General features: G+C 39.3%; 1 protein-coding gene across 3 annotated transcripts in view; it reads left to right on the top strand.

Annotated features, from left to right (window-relative positions):
• Nucleotides 1–22,522, top strand: part of LOC114343472 (cullin-4B) — a 193,247-nt gene that overhangs the window by 89,169 nt on the left and 81,556 nt on the right. The window contains exon 1 of one of the 3 annotated variants that reach the window (XM_050663480.1): nucleotides 21,901–22,253. The exons of 1 other annotated variant lie outside the window; for it this stretch is intronic. The gene's annotated coding sequence lies outside the window, so the exon portion shown is untranslated. Of the gene's footprint in view, nucleotides 1–21,900; nucleotides 22,258–22,522 lie in introns of those variants that run through there. One more of the 3 variants, XM_050663481.1, reaches the window with a different exon arrangement.

Below are 22,522 nucleotides of genomic sequence, written 5' to 3'. Positions count from 1 at the left end.
GCCCGTTATTTCAAAGTATATGTGTCTGTGGTCTGAGAAACTCGCCTCATCAGACACATGCCAGTTCCTAACGATGCTGCTTGCAAATGCAGTCGCCATCGTTATATCGATAACCTCCTTCCTATTAGCAGTCACAAAGGTAGGTTTGTTGCCTACATTTAGTATGTCTAAATTATATTCCATAATAAATTGTAGTAAGTGCTCACCTCTTTCGTTGTTTCCGGTGCTCCCCCAGCTAATGTGATGTGAGTTGGAGTCACAACCGATGATTATCTGTGATCCTTTGCCTCTGCAGTCTCTCATCAGCTCCTCCAATTCCCTTGGTGGTGGTGGGTTAGGATCATCATAGGGCAGATAGGCTGATCCGAGTATTATCTCCTTCATCCTACCTCCCTCTGTAACTTTTAGTATTACTGCTGTTAGATCCCTAGAACAGAAATTAGTTAACGGCAGTACCTTAATGTTGCTTTTAGCTATTATGCAGGTTCTTGGTACTTCAGCGGATCTACTGTAAATCAGTTCTCCACTTATTCCTGAGAGACCTTTTATTTTACCCTGGTTTACCCAGGGTTCTTGGATGAGAGCAACATCAAACCTTTCCATCGCCACAGCAAGTTCTGCCGAAGCTGCCTTACTGTGTTGAAGGTTGGCTTGGATCACTCTCACCTTTGTCATCTCCATCTGTCTCCCGCACGATCTTGAATGCTACCCTTCCCATCCTATAAAAGGCATTGAGTTGGGTCTGCTTCAAAGCCCTAAAGGAGACCTTGTCGATCGAGTACGCAAGGATTTCTCCTTGCCCCTCGACCTTCTGGCTTTTCAGTGTCCAGTCTGTCGTATTGAGCCCTGCATTCTGCTTGCCCAAGCGACTCCTGAACACTTTTTCGCTTATGCCGGTCTCAGGCACGTGCACAAGCACAATCGGTCTTCTCAAGTCCTTGGATTCGATCAACTTCAAATCCGCCGACTCCCAGAGATCCCGAAGCTCTCGTACCGTCCCCTCCAGCCAAGATTTGGTAGGCTCATTCGCGCAGTGGATCCACAGAATCCCCGCGCTGAATGTAGTTCTTAGGAACTGCAGTGGATTCTGACTTCCGCCGGGTGCCTTATCCACTGCCTCTTCCAGTTTTGTTCGAACCAGTTCTGCTTGTTCCTGGTTCAGTTTTACCTCAGGATGACGTCTGTCTACCACCGCCATCCTCAGTTTGTCTGTCACTTCGCCGTAAGTGCCAGTCTGCGTTTTACTGCCCCTTACCTCTTTAGCGCTAGCAACTGTGCCAGTCTGCGTATTACCGCTCCTGGTCGCGTTGTTAGCTGCTTGTTTCGTAATTCCCTTCGGTCTTTTGGCCTCGGGGTTTTTTGTTGGGGTCGAGTTGTCAGACCGGGTCCTTTTCACTCCCGTGGTCTGGTCACTTTTCCCCTTTTGGCCTTTGGTCTTATGTGGGTTCTCTTTAACCCACGTCCCAGCGGCTATTTTTTCGGCTTTCTTAAGCCTCCGTTTTTGAGCCCCAGATAGCTTTTTTTGTCCCGAGACTTAGTTTCTCGAGGCTTGTCTCTAGCTGGTCAGCTTCAATACCTCTCTCCTCGGCATGGTCTGCTGTTTCCACAGCTCCCTTGTCCGTGTGTTCTATATGGTCTGCTGCTCCCGCAGCTTCCATTCTTGTTTCTTCGGAGAGGTCGCCCATTTCTGAGTCCCTCTCCGCTTGTTTAATGTTTCTCTTTGGTTCCACGATTGTTCCCACGAGTAGGGTCGAAATAAATGTCGAGTACGGCAGTGCGCCCTTACCGCACCAAGGCTATATTCCCCTAGAGTTCGCCATCTCTCTAGGGCATCGCTTCAGATACACTTTACTCCCTGTACCATGCATCCCGTTGGCACGATGGTGTTACACCTTAGGATTGGGAGGATGGATCATTTGGCGTTACCCAGGGTGCACCACGTGGAGGCGATCCAACGCTACACCCCAAGTTATTCTTCATAAAAAGCTCTGCATGGTCCAAAACCTAAGATTGAACCATCAAATATCAAATTTTTTGAATATTATACGAGGTATGTCAAAAAGTTTGAATTTCACTCAAGAGTAAAGTAGCTTTATTTTTCACAATATTGAAAATTGCTATTATGAAAAGTGGTTTGGAATTAAAAACTATATTCTAGTATGTAATTACATTCTTCTAATTGAAAAAAATTTGTTTTGAAAAATTATGATAACTAACATTATTTTCAGTTATTTCAATTCAGATAACTCTTTTTTTATTAATTTTACGAAAAAAGTGATTCTTAATAAAAAGTACTGCATGGTCTAAAACCTAAAATACAACCATATTATGTCAAATTTTATCAATTTTATACGAGGTATGTCAATAAATATGTATTTCGCTCAAGAGTAAAATACGTTAATTTTTCACAATATCGAAAATTGTTATTATGAAAAGTTATTTAGAATTAAAAACTATGTTTCAGTATGTAATTACATCCTTCTAATTGAAATATTCTGAACTACGAGTATAAAGGTACTTTACTTTTGATCTAAATTTATCTTTTTTGACATACCTCGTATAAAATTGATAAAATTTGATATAAGATGGTTGTATTTTAGGTTTTAGACCACCCAGAACTTTTTATTAAGAATCACTTTTTTTCGTAAAATTAATAATAAAAGAGTTATCAGAATTGAAATAACTGAAAATAATGTTAGTTATCCATAATTTAAAAAAAAATTCAATTAGAAGAATGTAATTGCATATTAGAATATAATTTTTAATTCCAAACAACTTTTTATAATAGCAATTTTCAATATTGTAAAAAATAAAGCTTCTTTACTCTTGAGTGAAATTCAAACTTTTTGACATACCTGGTATAACATTCATAAAATTTGATATCTGATGGTTGAATCTTGGGTTTTGGACCATGCAGAGCTTTTTATAAAGAATAACTTTTTTTCGTAAAATTAATAATAAAAAAGTTTTCCATATGGATACAACTTATAGGGACATACTGTATATAGGTTTTAAGTACCTACTGTATAATAAAAATTCAATACAAATACAAATCAAAAAATATTTGTGAGCTAAAAAACTATCTTAATATCAAATTCAATGTTTACTCAGTTTCTCTTTTTATTTGAGCGAAAATGCTCCTGCTTCTCAATTTTTCGCTTCTTTGTAATTTCTTTGCCTTTTTCTCAAATGTTTCCATTGTTCTTTGAATTACAATACTTCTTTTGGTGTTTTCCTTGATCACAATTGTCAGTTTCCCTCTGACAAACTCATTAATTTCCTCCTCATGCCTTGATTTGATAATTGAAGTTTCTCCCAAACACCTTGCAGCATCATCTAAAACAGAGTTAGTATTATTCACAAGGTATTTTTCAGCTCATATACTTTACAGTTGCACTGGTAACAGTGAATACAAATTTTACAAACTCTACAAAACAATGTGTAAGGCTGTTGTCTCCAATATAGTCATCGCCAGTTAACTTATCGAGACGCACAAACCCAAAATTGCAGAGTGGCTTAGGGGATGGTCATCAGTCTCTGTGACGTTGTGCGTATTCTGTCGCCAAGTTAACTGGCGATTGCAGTAGACGCTGTAGGCTGCGTATGTCACGCTGTAGAAAAATTGTTCATTTTCGTTCTTTTAATAAACTTTGAAGGACAAAAAACTATCTTACAACCGAAAAGAGTTAAAGAAAAGAGTAATTCTAAAACAAATTCAAATTACGGAGTGAATTGTAGTGGCCACCGACTTAACCGGTGGTATCCAATAGATGCCTTATGCCCGTATTTATAGTTGAGTCTCAAGACGTCGCCGAGTCTCAAGACCGACCTAGAATAAATTTGTGTGTAAACTAAATACAACTTTTATTCAAGGTCGGTCTCGAGACTCGACGGGGTCTTGAGACTCGCCTATTAGTCTGGGCTGATTATCGGAGAATAGGCCATTTTTGGGAAAAGTTATTACCAGCAATTTTATTGCTGGAATCGAATATTATGATTGTATATATTAATAATATAGATATGCAAAGTCCGCAGATAGTGTGCTACGTTTTTTATAAACAAAATGGCGCCCGAAAATCGTGTTTTTTTCAATTTTTGCTCTATAACTCCAAAGATTTTAACTTTAGACCAAAAACACCCAAATAAAAATTCACCGCAATTAAATTCTGAATAGACACGTGTTTTTTCTAATTTAATTCGACGAAAACTTTCCCCGGAAAAAGCGGGTTTTTCCAACAAAATCTTTAATTTTCAACTAAACTTTTAGATAAGTAGTTGTTAATCAATACTTAAATAACTTGGTAATGTAAAAGCCCTTTCCGTATATATTATAATTCCAGAAGCCGATGGAAATTGAATGAATAGTTTAGCAACAATTGAAATGTTAATCAAAAATTTACGGTCGCTATAATAACGACAATAATTATGGTGCATAAGAATAACTATGATTTTTTCATAAGAAGACACTATACCTATCTAACGTACTTTATAGAATTGAAATTGGACTATTTAAGCGGCCTCAACAATATTTTAAAATTATAAACAATTTTTTGGCTTATAAACAAATAGAATATCTCGGGAAATATTAAACTAAATTAAATTGTGAAAACAGTATTCGAAAGACAGCGGCAGGACTCTTCTTTTAAAAGAAAAAACGTTTAATTATGACGAGTGGTTCCTGAGATACAACCGGTCAAAGTTGACCGAAATTTACGGCAAAGATATAAACAATAGGATCATAATTTTCAAACCATCACCTTTTTGTTTTTGTTTTCTCTTTCTCCACACCAATTTTCATATCTTTAAAATCCTGATAACATGTATTATTATAATAAAAACTATCGATAATACGTGTGAAAATGGCCAAAAATAGCAAAATTCCAATAAAAAATTAGGTTGGAGAAAATGTAACCCTCAAAGTTCAAAATCGGTATACGTTAAAAAAAATGCATTTTCTCGGCTTCCCATGGAGCAATTTTCTTCATTCTTTTTTTGTTCCCAAGTAACTCGAGTAGAGCCATCGAACTAACGCATTATTAAATGTCAAACTTGCTTTTGTTTTGTTATAATAAATTAATTTATTTATTATAACACAATATTTTAATTTGTTTAAATAAAAATTGTTTAAATAATTATACAGCTTTCAAATGAGAATATTTATGTTTTTAATTTTAAAAGGTACACTTGTAGTAAGTTTATCTAAAAAAAGCCTACAACTGGAGAAAAGATGTAATTTTCTGTTCTTATAAATAAATTAATCTATTATAACAAAACAAAAGCAAGTTTGACATTTAATAATGCGTTAGTTCGATGGCTCTACTCGAGTTATTAGGGAACAAAAAAAGAATGAAGGAAATTGCTCCATGTGAAGCCGAGAAAATTCATTTTGTTAACGTATACCGATTTTGAACTTTGAGGGTTACATTTTCTCCAACCTAATTTTTAATTGGAATTTTGCTATTTTTGGCAATTTTCACACGTATTATCGATATTTTTTATTATAATAATATATGTTATGAGGATTTTAAAGATATGAAAATTGGTGTGGAGAAAGAGGACAAAAATAAAAAGGTGATGGTTTGAAAATTATGATCCTATTGTGTATATCTTTGCCGTAAATTCTGGTCAACTTTGACCGGTTGTATCTCAGGAATCACTCGTCATAATTAAATGTTTTTTCTTTTAAAAGAAGCGTCCTGCCACTGTCTTTCGAATACCGTTTTCACAATTTAATTTAATGTAATATTTCCCGAGATATTCGATTTGTTTATAAACCAAAAAATTGTTTATAATTTTAAAATATTCCTGAGGCCGCTTAAATAGTCCAATTTCAATTCTGTAAAGTTCATTAGATAGGTATAGTGTCTTTTTATGAAAAAATCATAGTTATTCTTATACATCATACTTATTGTCGTTATTATAGCGGCCGTAAATTTTTTATTCTCATTTTAATTGTTGCTAAACTGTTCATTCAATTTCCATAGACTTCTGGAATTATAATATATAGGGAAAGGGCTTTTACATTACCAAGTTATTTAATTATTGATTAACAACTACTTATCTAAAAGTTTAGTTGAAAATTAAAGATTTTGTTGGAAAAACCCGCTTTTTCCGGGAAAAGTTTTCGTCGAAGTAAATCGGAAAAAACACGTCTCAATGCAGAATTTAATTGCGGTGAATTTTTATTTGAGTGTTTTTGGTCTAAAGTTAGATCTTTGGAGTTAAAGAGCAAAAATTGAAAAAAACACGATTCTCGGGCGCCATTTTGTTTATAAAAAAAAGTAGCACACTATCTGCGGACTTTGCATATCTATATTATTAATACATACAATAATAAGATTCGATTCCAGCAATAAAATGGCTGGTAAATAACTTTTCCTTGTATTTTGCTAATTAGCCCAGAGTATATAAATATGGGCCTTAGGCTGTGTAGTGTTTATTGGAGACCACTGTCTTTCAATCACTTTCATATACCTGTGTTAAAGTTACATTATGTAATATAATAGGATCCCTAAGGGATTTTACCTGAAATTGCTCATGTACCTTCACATTCTTGAATCTTATAAAATTCTACTGGGTGGCACCTCAGTCATTAATTTCTCTACAAGCATTTTTTCTTGTATTTTTGACAGATGCATGGTTCTTAATTCTTCTTTATGTCCAGCATGTGTTTTCAAATACATTAATAACTGACAGAAACCTGTCCTTGATCTTTCATTTTGCAAATCAGTCTGGAGGGACAATTAATGGACCAGGTTTCTCTGTCTTAATTTTATAGTTGGGCTTATATCCTAAAGATAGACAAGTACCTATAAGTTTTAATTATTGCAAGTAACAAAGGACTTACCATATCAATGAATATAATATACTCTCCTAGCATCTATATTCCTTGCATATATTATGTTATGTACTTCTGTTACACTCATAGCATGACATTGATTAAAAACTACCCATACTCATAGTATAAATCATCTTGTTTCTTTGTATGAACTGTTCTAGACCTTACATAACTTGTCTAAATTTTCTGCATATCTTTCCACGTCTTCATATTTCCATTCTTGAACAAATTTTTCAAAAACTAGAAAGAAAAAATTTAATTGTACATAACCACAAAAAATTCATCAAAATCCATATATGTCTATGTCAAAATCAGATGACGATAACGACCAATCACCGCAAACGTCCGTGTGGACTTTAGTAGTCTGTTGGGAATTTGGGAGCACCTCTTCTACTTACGTCTATACTTTGTAAATGCGATCGCATCGCTTGAAGCGATATTGCACAGAGTCCCGCTGCAGATCTTGATTTCCAAAGGCAATCGGATTTTAACTTTCTTTAGGCGTATCAGTTACAACTTCAGAATAGAATAGAATCATTTTTTATTTGCATAAACTTTTTACATAACTGAGCAAATAACGTCAAGCAAAAGTAAAGAGTAAACGTAATAAAGAGATTGTATAAAACTGAAGTACACAAAACAATTAAAATTAGTACAATTAGTAGTAAAACAAAACACTATGTAGTACTCCAGGTATTCTACCACAGTATACAGTGCTAGTCAAAAGTCCGTACCCCCCTCGTATCCTTTGAACGGTTATACCTATAATAGTGAAATTTGGAGGGAGGAAATAAACGGACGTAAGCTTCTTAACTAGTCATGACAGGTGACGTAATAGTGACAGGTGACGTTACAGAGCCACTGTGACCGATAATTTTAAATGGGACTTTATGGCAAGTGATACCTCGTTTGAAATGTATTGAAAATACCTATTCAGTCATACTAATTTTGTTTGAGCTAATTTTGATGTACAAATGAAATAAATATAAAATTGTAGTTTCGCATTTAATTAATAAAAATTCAAAATTCCGCCTATGATTACTTGTCAAACAGGTTGACGTTGACGTAAAAACTACTAGACAATTAAAAAACGTCAACTTTTTTGACAAAAAAATCCATAGGCGGACATTTGAATTTTTATTAATTAAATTCGAAACTACAATATTATATTTATTTAATTTATTCACCAAAATCAACTTAAACCCAAAAAATTAGTATCACTTAATAGGTATTTTAAATACCGTTCAAACGAGGTATCACTTGCCATAAGGTGCCATTTAAAATTATCGGTCACAGTGGCTCTGTAACGTCACCTGTCACTATTAAGTCACTTGTCATAACTAGTTAAGAAGCTTACGTCCGTTTATTTCCTTCCTCCAAATTTCACTATTATAGATGTAACCGTTCAAAAGATACGAGGGGGGTACGGACTTTTGACTAGCACTGTATTGACAAGATGTTTAAATATTTCTTTTTTAAATATTCTGAATTGATTCTCCTACTTTAACGCTGATGGAAGCCTGTTGTATAATTTGATACAGGAATAGAGTGGACTCCGTTCTGTTAGAGTAAGCCTGTGTCTAGGCCTAGCGATAGTTAGGTTACAGCCATGGGCGCCCATACCCATGGGCAGGGGGGGCCGTGGCCCCCCCCTAGCTTTTCGGGTGCTGTAGACTATATATGGTTATCCGAAGTATACAAAATATAATGTGCAACTGGGGATGTAATGGTTGAATACTGAAGGGTTCTTAAAAAGAAATGTTAAACTTTCAAAAATGTAGATGGCTGCAAAAGTAAGTATATTTAGTAGTTTAAATTTTCCCTACATTGAAGCGTTTTTACATGTCTGCTCAGATGGGAACAGCGATAAGACTAATTACAAAGATACTGGGGGTCGAAATGGGGCTAAAGTAGAAGGAACAGGCACATAAAGCTTCTTTGCGAACGACAGCTCAGGTTTTGTTGGTGGCGGGTCGTGGAATCGTTAGGGAGATGGGAGGGTTTAAAGAAGACTAACTATCATAAGCAAAGCATACTTAGACAGACTGGAGGACTTTCCTACTATTTAAATAAATTTGGACGCCGTTTGAAAAATCCTCCGATACACATATTTGGTACTTACTGGATACGTTACAGTACTTATGGATATCAAATGGGGAGGCATTCATCTTAGATTCCTCTGTTGGGCTTAATCAGGCTATTCAATATTGGCTTCTATGCCATTTCTTTTTCTCTACTCTAAAACTTATTTCACTTGTATTAGACATCTGGTTAATAATTTTCCAAAAAAAGGTTACACAAAATAAAATAGGTACTTTTTCAAAAACATTTATTTCAAACCTTTAGACTTTATTTTTACTTTGAGAATAAACATGTTCTCAAACAGGAAATGAATAATAAAAATAATTATATGATTTTACAAATACAAAAATTCTTAACCTTATTTTTAGCAGTGTATCTCTAAACAAAAATTTGACTTATGCTGTCAAATGTCACTGCCATTTTATTTACTTTAGATAAAACTTTCCATGTTGAAAAAAAAACTATTAAAATATTTAAAATCGTTACCAACTTTAATATCCACTTGGAATTTAATCAAAAACAATAATATTTCATACCTTTTTAAATGTCACACTTCGCACTTAACCAAAAATTTTCCATCCAGGGATGGGGGAGGCATTCAATTCATAACGAAACAGGAAACAGGGCAAAGTTGAGACCAAATAACATCTCATCGGGGAATCAGGACTTCATACGGGAACATTACCATAGCATCATAAAAACAGGGACAGCTACACAAAAGACAGGAACCCGCACTTCTCTACCGGCATAACTGCGTCATAAAACTCAATACTGTATACTCGATTTTCACCGTAAATATCCAACATAATGGAATAACATGGAAGTAACATGGGATTCTTCGCGCTCAAAAGAAGGGAAATATGCGTAGAATTTTTCAAGGACTTTTTAAGGAATCTTTCTAGAATAACAAATGTTTACACAAATAAACAGGAAATTTCCTTTCAATGTTGCGAAATATTTTGAAATATTTCCAACAGGAGCGGCTTAGGAAATTTTAATGATATATAAACTCACAAAATAAATTAGAAAAATAGATATTTTTCTTGGGATAGGATATAAAATTAATGAATGCAATTAACAAAACATTGTAGCGGAAATTTGTAATGCTACAATAGCCTCCTCGGAAGAGAGGCAACTGGATTATCTATTCAGTTTTCGATAACTACAAAAATCTAACAATGACATCTTGGGTGTGAGAGGACAACAATACCATAATATTTAGATAATGGCTAGTAAAGATTAAACAAAAACATCGTTAGGGAGTGGGCTAGCGTGCCATAAATCGCCAGACTCTTTAAAGTCGAGTAGACTAACATGTTCAATGACTCTAAAATGAACTGTAGGTGACAAGAGTTTCTGTGTCTTGGGGAAGAAGCTAATCTTATGCCCTGTGTGGACCTCCCTGACATTCACAACAGTAACACAAGTGATATATATATATATATATATATATATATATATATTTTGCAAAATCATTGGCTAATACTCGTAAAGTGAATGTGAATTTAGTTGGAAATATATAAAATGATGAAGGGTCATCATTCCATACATTTCTGTGCAACTATATACACCGGTGTTTCGGCCTATTTGGGCTTCGTCAGTATAGTGTAGCAAGTTAAAAAAGTTGTTTGTTAACTTGTAAAAGGATTATATAACATATATATATATGTATATATATATATATATATATATATATATATATATGTTACACTTGAAGTTTCCGCGGGAGCTATATGTGCTTTCTGTTGTTTTCCGGGTTTGACTCCGCGTTGAATAATTTTGGTTTTGAGAAAAACCATTATTTTGACGACGTTTCGGCAAGATCTCACTGAATTCAGTTTACTTCAAGCAGCAGCGAGAAGTGGAACTACCTGACTTGACAATGGCAAGTGAGATCTTGCCGAAACGTCGTCAAAATAATGGTATTTCTCAAAACCAAAATTATTCAACGCGGAGTCAAACCCGGAAAACAACAGAAAGCATATATATATATATATATATATATATATATATATATATATCGTATACCAGAGCAGACACAGTCTCATCACCTCGTTGCCTAACCGGGAGCGGTTTTCAAAAACTAAAATAATCATTCGAGCTCTAGGCTCAGCAGATAGGCATCTGCTTTAACTTCACTAAACGCCTAGCGAGTTTCAGGGAATTTTTGTCGGCAACGGTTCAGCAAAAATGAGGATTTAGAATCTCAATTCTAAATACCTCAGTGAGACAAAATGTATTCATCATCATCTCACAAATAACTTACCTCAACAACAAAGACCAAAATCAAGATAAGACTAACAAGGGGGGTACGTGTGACAACAACAAAAGACCAAAAAGACTAGTATACTGGATTCAAACGGGATATCAAACCTTTTAAACATGACTAAAAGAAATGAACGCAACACATGACATAGGGAATACTACATCATTACGTTTTCAATCAACAGTCCAATCTAGGATATAAGAGCCTTTCATGAAAGTTCACAAGACAACTTTCCTATTTTCAAATCACAAACTGGGGTAGGCTTTACTTTTCAAAACCTGGGATATGACCTTACTTTTCCAAAACATGGGTACACCTTACTTTTCAAAACATGGGTAGACTTCACTTTTCCAAACTGGGGTTAGACTACTTTTTCAAAGCTGGGGTAGACGTCATATTTCAAAACTGGAATGAAAGCAACACACAAGGGAAAGACCAAAGGGACATTGGAAAGTATGACAGTTCCGACGAACGACCGCTTGCATTTATCGACTGAAAGCAAGCTTCACCTGTACTCAACGCGGCCAGATCCTAACCTCACTAGCCTTGTCACAGCTTCTGCTCTTGGCCTACTTTCAATCAACAAACAAAAGAGAGGTTAACTAACTATTCGCCAAAAAATATCAAACTCCATCACGGACACGGGCTAACAGGCAATACAGGACAACAGACTCTAAAATTTCCAGACAAAACAGGGATAGACAAACAAGCAGGGAACAACAGACTCAAAGACTTCTAGACATACTCAGGGGCTTACAAACACAAACAATATTGAAACTTTGTTCTTATATGAGCTTACACGGGATAAGACAGCTTTTGCTCCGACTACTAATGGGAGTGTTCCCAGACAACTGAACAGCACTTCCTCCATCACGAGTATTACACTTGTGATATGTCAGATACAAGAAGACATACATCAATCATGGGGGAAACTTCAACTACTACTTCACTTCAGTTCTTGCTCCGACTATTAATGGGAGTGGTCACAGACAACTGAACAACACTTCCTCCATCACGAGTATTACACTTGTGATATATCAGATACAAGAAAACATACTTCAATCACGGGGGGGGGGGGGAACTTCTTACTACTTCACTTCACGGGCCCTTTTCAACTAACCTCTGGCATCCCTTTGACACCTACAAAGATAGATTAGTCAAAAAACAAGGGGCAACACAGACAAGGGGGGGTCTTCTTCTCTACACTTCATCAGGGGAACATCATAACAGTTATTTCAAAACAGTGTCGACAGATACGCTATCTTCAAATCTAAGTGACAGCTTTTCTCCTGGCTGCTTGAAAAAACAAGCGGTTTACTTCTTCAAGGGGTTGCTTCTTCAGGGGATGACTTCTTCAAGGGATGACTTCTCCAACTAACCTGTCGTATGACATACACCAACAGAGATAGGCTTCGCTGGAAAAACAAGGGACTAACTCACACAGACTATACGGGATTAGCTCATACACAGACCATACCAACAACATCACACATCTACTCAAACGACCAAATCAATAAATCACAAAAACGATTATTCTGTAAAAAACTGTTGATCTATAAGAATACATGCAAAAAAAAATATAACATACTGTTATACTCTAATAATGGATTCAATATTCAAAACATTTTAACGTAACTTTTTACCAAAATTTTGAAAAAAATTTTAACGTTACTTTTTACTCAACTTGAAAAGAAATATATAACATACTGTTATACTCTATAAGTGGATTCAATATTCAAAACATTTAACCGTAACTTTTACCAAAATTTTCAAAAAAAATTTAACGTTACTTTTTACTCAACTGTTTGTCTGTATATTTCATCATTATGTTTAGAGGATGTAAATGACATTTTAGATGCTTTTTATTCCATTATTTGGAACGCAATTGAACTTTTTGTACCAAAGATATCTGTAAAAAGATCGAATTTTCCTGTTTGGTTCTCATCTGAACTTAAGAGTAAAGTCATTGCCAAGAAGATTGCGCATAAAAAATATAAAACTACAAATAAGTATCACCACTATATTGAATTTAAAAATTTGAGAGATGAATGCTCATCACTCACTGAGCAGTCTTACAATGCTTACGTTTCAAAGATGGAAGTGAGAATAAATGAGAACGCTGGTGAATTTTGGAAGTTCATCAAAAATAAAACCAACGGACATGGTGCTCTCCCTGGCTCTATGTTTCTAGGTGAGAAAAGTGAGAATGACAAACAAAAAATAACAGAGTTGTTTGCGAAAAATTTTGGTACTGTATACAGCACTTTTAATGGTAAATCTCTGGATAACCTGGAGAGTAACGAAATTTTCTCACAACAGCTGGAGGTGGAAATTAGTAACCTCGAAGTCACTTTCGACAATTTACTGAATGTGTTGTTGTCATTAAATGTCAATAAAGGGGCTGGCCCTGATTTGATACCGAATTTGTCCCTGAGAGAAAGTGCAGTGTCCTTGTGTGCACCATTAGTATATGTTCTTAATAAATCTCTCCAGACGGGAATTTTCCCGAACAGATGGAAACATTCCTTTGTGTGTCCTATTTTCAAGGCAGGAGATCATAGTGATATCAAAAATTATCGGCCAGTTTGTATTCAGTCAGCCTTATCTAAAGTATTTGAAAAAATTGTTTTGCCAAGTTTGGATAATTGTTTTAGGAACATTATTACGGACAACCAACATGAATTTGTAGGCGGACGTTCTACTCTCACTAACCTCTTTTTGTATATCGATAGTATAGGTACAGCAATGGATGAGGGTTACGAGGTGCACTCTATATACACCGATTTCAGTAAGGCCTTTGACCTACTAGATCATAATGTCTTAATTACAAAGCTGAGAAACTTTGGTATCACTGGTTCATTATTAGCTTGGTTTACTTCGTATTTGCAAGGAAGAACATTGCAAGTAAGATCAGCAGGATGTGTTTCTAATGGATTTGAAGCCGTGTCAGGGGTTCCGCAGGGTTCCCATTTGGGTCCTAAGCTTTTTCTGTTGTTGGTAAATGATATTGGTAGGAACTTTAAATCTGAATATCTGATATTTGCAGACGACTTAAAGATATTTAAATGCATTAGGTCAGAATCTGATTGTGATGGTTTGCAGAGAGACTTGGATTCTTTAGTACATTGGTGCCAGGAAAATAATCTTAGATTGAATGCTTCGAAATGCTCATATATTATTTTTTCACGTAATAAGACCACCAGTGATTTTAAATACAAGATAGGAGATGTGGATTTATCTAGGGTTAAGGTAATTAAGGATTTAGGTGTGTTACTGGATAGTAAGCTAAGTTTCGTGGACCATTATGATGCCATTATTGCGCGTGCTAATCGGACATTAGGGTTAGTCATCAGAATGTCATATGATTTTAATAGTTTGTTTGTAATTGTGAGATTGTTTTTGAGTTATGTTCGTTCATTACTAGAGTATTGTTCAGTGATTTGGAGTCCAAGTTATGAGAATCACAAATATCGAATTGAATCGATTCAAAATAAATTCGTTAGATATCTGCGGTATAGATTAGGTACTAGAGGAATGCAATTGAATGCCAGTCAGGTCATGCAGATGTTTCATTTGCACCGTCTAGAGGATCGCAGGCGATACTTTGACCTTAATTTCGTATTTAAGGTGTTAAATGGTATTATTGTTGCACCTAGGATTCTGGGTCGAATAGATTTTTATGTTCCAGCTAGGAATTTGAGAAGATGTCCCTTGCTATCCGCTAGATCGTGCAATACACGTCATGCAAAAAATATGCATTTAAATAGAATTGTTTCTAGTGTAAATGAGTTTCCAAATATAGACTTTATGGGAGTCACACTAAATGCTTTTAAAAGGACTATTTCACGTGAATTATTTTAATTTGATTTTAAATTTTTTTTTGATGTTAGTTTAATTGTAAGTAATGTAAGTTAAATTGTGTTCAATGTTTAATTTTGACTTTTAATTTTAATTGTAAAATGAAGTTTTCCGTCAATAAATATTAATTTAATTTAATATTTTCAAAAAATTAAATCAATGCTTTCATCATGGGTACAATATCAAGACAATACAGTAAGTACGTCACAATATTTAACATACTATTCTGTTCTACGCTACGATACATACAATACCAGTATACTACGGTTTACATATGGGGTTACAATGTAAATACACTATGATGTATGAAATGGTACATGCCTATACAATCAACAGCATGACCAAATCAACACCACAATACTATGTGTACATACTTACACCTCTTTGGAAAAAATTACTAACCTTCGGCAACAAAAACTACAAAAATGGGCTCTTTAGTGGGAACTAACAGACTGAAACAGTTTCGGGGGCACTAAAAGACTTGAAACAGTTTCTGGGGACAAGACAAGAGGAATCTGGGCTAAACTACTTGGGAAGACTGGTGCGATAGTTACTCGGGGTCAAACTTCAGGGTGAACGTTACACTTGTAACACTAAGTGGGGGTGGCTAAAGACATTGGGGACTAGTAGATAGGCTAACTACTAGTGGAACAGGTATACAAGCTAAACTTGTAACAGTGGGCATACTAAACAGACTAAAAGTCGAGCTTCCATGTTGTCGGAAACACTTGTAGCACAAATGGAGACCGGGCTGCCCAAGGGTACGGGCTGCCCCACCAGTTGTAGTACAAATGAGACCGAAAGGAGGCTAAACGGACATGGTAGTTGGAGCATACAAATGGGGTCGGAAGAGGCTAAAAAGAACATGCATGCCCCACGTTGTCGGGGCCATTTGAAGCGTTTTTACATGTCTGCTCAGATGGGAACAGCGATAAGACTAATTACAAAGATACTGGGGGTCGAAATGGGGCTAAAGTAGAAGGAACAAGCACATAAAGCTTCTTTGCGAACGACGGCTCAGGTTTTGTTGGTGGCGGGTCGTGAAATCGTTAGGGAGATGGGAGGGTTTAAAGAAGACTAACTATCATAACAAAATAAGCAAATGGATACTTACACAGACTGGATGACTTTCCTACTATTTAAAGAAATTTGGACGCCGTTTGAAAAATCCTCCGATACACATATTTGGTACTTACTGGATACGTTACAGTACTTATGTATACCAAATGGGGAGACATTCATCTTAGATTCCTCTGTTGTGTTTAATCAGGCTATTTTATCCTCAATATTGGCTTCTATGTCATTTCTTTTTCTCTACTCTAAAACTTATTTCACTTGTATTTTTTTTTTGATTTTTTTTTTGATTGTTAGATCGAACCGGGTGGCCATGGGGCCTGTACTGCAGCCTGAGTAGGCTTATTGCACACCGTTCGGTCTCGGGTTAACCATCATTGGGTTTTTGTCCCCAATGAGTTCGGGATTACTTAACTTGAAGTTAAGTCGTCTGTTACCTATAAGAGGTCCATTCTCCCAGCTAGCAGGACAAGACCCTTTATTAGGTTCTTTACCTGACTTCTGACACTTAGGTTCGAGTTTTCGACCCCGTATTGCAGTCGCCATCGGGTTTGGGCTGGACAGTCAAATATGACATGTGAGGCAGTTTCATGTGCCTCCCCACATCTCCTGCAAACAGGGTCTCCGTGAAAGATCCCCATGTTGTGCAGGTGTTTTCTTAGGGTGCAGTGTCCGGTTAGTAAGCCAGTTACCGCCCTATGCTTTTTCCTTCCGAGTCGTAGGGCCTCGTCGGTTAACGAGGGGTTTGGCCGCCCCATCATTAACTTGCTGTGCCGCTGTCCCGAAATATCGTTCCAGTGTCGGGTGTGCTGCGCAAGGATCCATTTAGCAACAGCTCCTTTGACAGCCGATTTGGTCACCCCTAGGCCAGGCTCAGGCCCAGTAAGGGGGACAGCCGAACCCTCTCTTGCAAGTGAGTCGGCTCTTTCGTTTCCTTCAACCCCCGTATGTCCCGGCACCCACCCGAGTTCCACTCGGTTTCGGTAGGCCAGGGTTTTCAGGTGTTGTCGGCATTCCAGCACAAGCTTAGAGTTAATTCTCCAGCTGGCAATGGCCTTAAGTGCTGCCTGACTGTCCGAGAGAATACGTATGGTCCTATTCTCAAGGCCCATTCGAATATTCTCTACGACGCAAGTCGTGATAGCAGCCACCTCCGCCTGGAATATAGTGGTGTACTGCCCAAGAGGCATAGATATGCACACCTCGGGTTCTACACCATACACTCCAGCTCCAGAGCGCCCGCCCATCACTGAACCGTCCGTGAACCATGTTAGCTCACTCTGCGGTCTTTTATCCCCCTCCACCGGGGGTTTTAACCCCAGCTTGAAGGGAGGATCAAATTTGTGAGTGACCGGACTCCAGTCACTCACCATATCCAGGATGGGGTCACGAATGTGCCCCACAATCCTGGTGTGCCCGTATGACCTTTGCCTCCAGACACCATTTAACTGCAGCCTGTAGGCCCCTAGCCTCGCCTCGGCCATCACCAGAAGGTGCAGGGGAGGGAGTCCCATGAGTACCTCCATGGCTGCAGTCGGGGTACTTTTCATTACCCCGGTAACACAAAGTAGTGCTAGCCTCTGAACTTTCCCAAGTTCTTTGGCTGCACAACTTTGGTTCATTTTTGTCCACCACACAGCACTAGCATATGTGAGGGAGGGCCTCACTATAGCAGTATAAATCCACTTAGTGATTCCCGGGCTTAAGCCCTAAGTTTTGCCAATTGCCATACGAGCAATCATGAGGGTTTTCTTGCCCTTGGCAACGGTCGCTGCTAGTTGCGCATTCCAGGTTAGCTTGGTATCAAGCATAAGGCCCAGGTAGCGCACCTCTGTAGCCAGATTGAGTTGCACACCCATGAGTTTGGGGGGCGTGAGGCCCTCCAATTTCCTCCTGTGTGTGAACGGTATAGTAACCGTTTTTGAGGGGTTAACACTTAAGCTGACCCTCTCGCACCAGCTTTCTACCACTTTTATAGCCCGGAGCGTTAGCTCCGAAACTACGTGTGGAATCTTCCCCCGGATTAAAATACAGATATCATCTGCATAACCCTGGGTGTAGAATCCCAAGTTATTCAGTTCTACCAGAAGTTCGTCTACCACTAGGTTCCATAGCAGCGGGGATATTACTCCCCCCTGCGCTGTTCCCCTTGTAGCAGTGACCCTCATGGTTTCCCCAAATAATGAAGCCTGTGCCTGTCGGCCATGCAGTGTGGAGCTAATCCACCTGCGACAGGTTTCATCTATGCCATGCCTCTCCGCCGCCTTAAGCATGGCATCATACGTGGTGTTGTTAAACGCTCCCTCGATATCGAGGAAGGTACCAAGCGCCACTTCTTTGTGTTCAATCGTCTCCTCTATCCTAGACACCAAATGGTGCAAGGCTGAGTCGCACGATCTGCCCACCCGGTAAGCATGTTGATTGCAGTGCAGTGGCCTTTTTTTGAGAAAGGTTTGCCGCACATGCATCCCCATCAATTTCTCTAGTGCTTTTAAAATAAAGGACGAGAGAGTAATAGGTCTATATGCCTTGGGGTCTAGAGGATTCTTGCCCGACTTAGGTATAAAGACCACCCTGGCCAGTTTCCAGTCACGCGGGACATACCCAAATGCCACGCTCGCCCGGAAAATCCTGCACATGAGCGGTCCAATAATGTCCCACCCCTGTTGCAGTAATACAGGATATATCCCGTCTGGTCCGGGGGATTTATAGGGTAAAAATGAGTGTATGGCCCATTCCACCCTAGCGTATGTGACAGCCTTTTTTGCCGTTTCCCAGCTAGCTCTAGAGGTTCTGTTTTCCAGTCCCTCCTGACCCAGCCGAGCATCCGGCTCATTGGTTACCACCGAGTCAGGGAGATGTGTCTGGAGCATAAGCTCCAGTGTCTCCTTGCCATCTGCTGTAAAGCCACCCCCGAGGGCCTTGAGGGTCCCCAGTGGGTTAGCCGGTTGTTTGGAGAGTATCCGTTGGAGTTTAGCAGCAGCGGGAGCAGTGGCGATCTCCTCACATTGCTTTCTCCAATCTTTTCTCCTAGCCTTTCTCACAGCTTTGTTAAACTCGATCAGAGCCCGGGCATATCCGGCCCAGTCATCTGTTCTTTTCGCCTCTTTAAAGAGGCGCCGAGTCTTTTTCCGCAATTTGCCCAGTTCACGAGTCCACCACCTGTTCTTGGTAGCGGGGCGGCTGGTCAGCGGACAGTTCATCTGATAGGAGGTTAAGATGGCCTCCTGCAGAGCCTTCGAGACGTGTTCCAGCATTGGGGGGCTCTTAATCTCAGTGGCCAGTTGCCCGACCCTAAGACGAAGCTCCTCCCCATAGCTGTCCCAGTCTGTTTTACGCGGATCACGGTAAGTGGTAACCTCCCTCTCCGAGCCCAAAAACTCCGTTACCACGTATCTATGGTCCGAGAAACTTGGTTCCTCAGACACATACCACCGTGCCACGTTATTGGTTACTAGGGGAGATGCTAAAGTAATATCAATTACCTCCCTCCTCCTACTGGTAACAAAGGTAGGTTCTTTGCCCTGATTTAGAATAACTAGCCCAGATGAGCCAATAAATTCCAACAGGTGCTCCCCTCTTTTGTTCGTATCAGTGCTGCCCCACACCTCGTTATGAGAGTTAGAGTCAGCTCCTATCAGCATTTGCAGGTGCTTCCGCCCACAGTGGCTGATTAATTTTTCCAACTCCACAGATGGAGGTGGATCGGGTGAATCATATGGTAGGTAAACAGAGGCCAGTACTAGCTCCCTTGTTCCACCCAACAAGTGATGTTTTACCATTATTGTAGCTATGTCTTGCGAACACAGCTCATTTAATGTAAGTGCTTTGAGATCGGAACGCACAACAATGCACGCCCGGATTCTCTCTGCACTATGGTCTGCGATGATTGTTCCCCGGCAGTTAGCTAGGCCCGCAACCCGGCCACAGACAAGCCATGGTTCCTGGATTAGGGCCACGTCAACCGCACTAGTACTGAACCACCGACAGAACGCAGCGGAGGCTGCCCACTATGCTGTAGGTTGATTTGCACCACCCTCAGCATTTGCAGGTTTTGCCCCCCCTTACTTAAGCACGACGAAGGTGACTTTGTGTAGTCCGAAGCTGACACGCAGCCCCATCTTACGCAGCATCACCAAGTCGGCTTCTGGTATTTCGCAGAATAAGAGGATGCTCTTGGCCTCCCTCTTTTCTGCAAACAATCTCCACGAGTCGGTTTTGAGGCCTGGGTTAAGGTGGCCCAGAATCCTAAAAATCGACTCGTGGTCTTCTACGTCCATGTAGGCCGTGGGGATCAGAACCGAAACTCGGGGGCGGTTAAGGACTTCCTTCACGCTGCCAGCGCGAAGTTGTCCAATCCCCTCGAGTTCAAGGCTCCTCACCGTGTCCACAAGCCACTTGGATGCCTTTTCAGAGCAGCAGGTGACGAGGACAGCCCCATCCCTCTGACTTGCTCCGTCAAATTGGCGATCAGGATCCGGGTCCGCCGCAAAGACCGCCCGGTTGATCGCTTTGAGGACCGTTGCCCCTTGCTCCTCGGTCAGCAGTTGCTCAGGGAAGCTTAAGACAACCGCCATCCTTAGAGTGGAAACCGCCTTGCTATAGCTCGGCCCGGTCCCATCTGCAGGAGGGGTAGTGACGGCATCTCCCGCCGCCCCCTTCTTCTTCTTCCCGCGGGGTGGTTTGCTTTCCGCCGAAGGCGGGTTGCTGCCAGATTCCCGTGGTCTCTTAGTGGCCGGTGTTCTCTTTGAGGCGGGTGTAGCCTTGGCTTTCCCATCCTCCTGAGCCTTACCGTCCACGGATTTACCTGCCCCTCCACTGCTGCCCCCAGCAGGTATAGGCATGGCCTTGCCCGCACTGGTTGAGGCGACGGCAGGGGGTTTGGTTTTATCAGCCCGCTTTTTCCGAGGTTTTATGGGTAGCCCCATCTCCCTCGCCTTTTCACGGGCTATTCTGCGCTTTCCAGCACCAGACATGTGCTTCCTCTTGAGGTTTAGGGCCTCAAGTAAGGGCAACACCGTGTCAGTTCCATTGCCGGGGGCGTGGCTTTCACCTTCCCAAAGTTCTGAATACTGCTTTTTTCCTTCCTGGCTCTTCAGGGGGGTGTGACTTTCGCCTACCCCTCCATCCGAACCAGTCGGGTTTGGGTTCATCTGGTTTGTTTTCTCCATACGAATTCCCACGAGTAGCTAGGGAACAAAGGTCCGCTACGCCAGAGCCCCGCATGACGCAGTAAGGGGTTCATACAATGGGGTGCCCCCTGGTGCCCCAAGGTCCCGTTCGCGACGCCATTCCCCGGCGCCATTCAGCCATCGGCACGATGCTACACCTTGGCTTGGGGAGTGATTGCGATGCCCAATTTCTCGAGCACCGGGCGATGGGGTCGTCACATCCCTACGCCAATTTCACTTGTATTAGACATCTGGTTAATAATTTTCCAAAAAAAGGTTACACAAAATAAAATAGGTACTTTTTCAAAAACATTTATTTCAAACCTTTAGACTTTATTTTTACTTTGAGAATAAACATGTTCTCAAACAGGAAATGAATAATAAAAATAATTATATGATTTTACAAATACAAAAATTCTTAACCTTATTTTTAGCAGTGTATCTCTAAACAAAAATTTGACTTATGCTGTCAAATGTCCCTGCCATTTTATTTACTTAAGATTAAACTTTCCATGTTGAAAACAAACTATTAAAATATTTAAAATCGTTACCAACTTTAATATCCACTTGGAATTTAATCAAAAACAATAATATTTCATACCTTTTTAAATGTCACACTTCGCACTTAACCAAAAATTTTCCATCCAGGGACGGGGGAGGCATTCAATTCATAACGAAACAGGAAACAGGGCAAAGTTGAGACCAAATAACATCTCATCGGGGAATCAGGACTTCATACGGGAACATTACCATAGCATCATAAAAACATGGACAGCTAAACAAAAGACAGGAACCCGCTACCGGCATAACTGCGTCATAAAACTCAATACTGTATACTCGATTTTCACCGTAAATATCCAACATAATGGAATGAAAATTTCTACCAGTATTCCATAATATTCACAGGACAAGTTGCAAATCCTTCACTTAGATTAAAATAACGACAACAGCCAATTTTAAGCCGGTAGGTGCGTTTCTTTGTGAGTTCTACGGGAATCGATGTTTACATTTCAAACATGCTTTTAGAACTCTTCTTTCTTCGTCACATCTCTCGCGCGTCAAACTGAAGCATTTCTCCTCGGTGGTCCGACCGAAGATGTTGACCAATCGTCCGAGAGAAACTATAGGATCTTTAAAATCTAATCCAATAGTAACATGGGATTCTTCGCGCTCAAAAGAAGGGAAATATGCGTAGAATTTTTCAAGTACTTTTTAAGGAATCTTTCTAGAATA

Source organism: Diabrotica virgifera, chromosome 10 (assembly GCF_917563875.1).
Source record: "Diabrotica virgifera virgifera chromosome 10, PGI_DIABVI_V3a".
Classification (NCBI taxonomy): Eukaryota; Metazoa; Arthropoda; class Insecta; order Coleoptera; family Chrysomelidae; genus Diabrotica; species Diabrotica virgifera.
The sequence above is the reverse complement of the archived record's forward strand: the minus strand, read 5'-3'. Positions and strand labels throughout refer to the sequence as shown.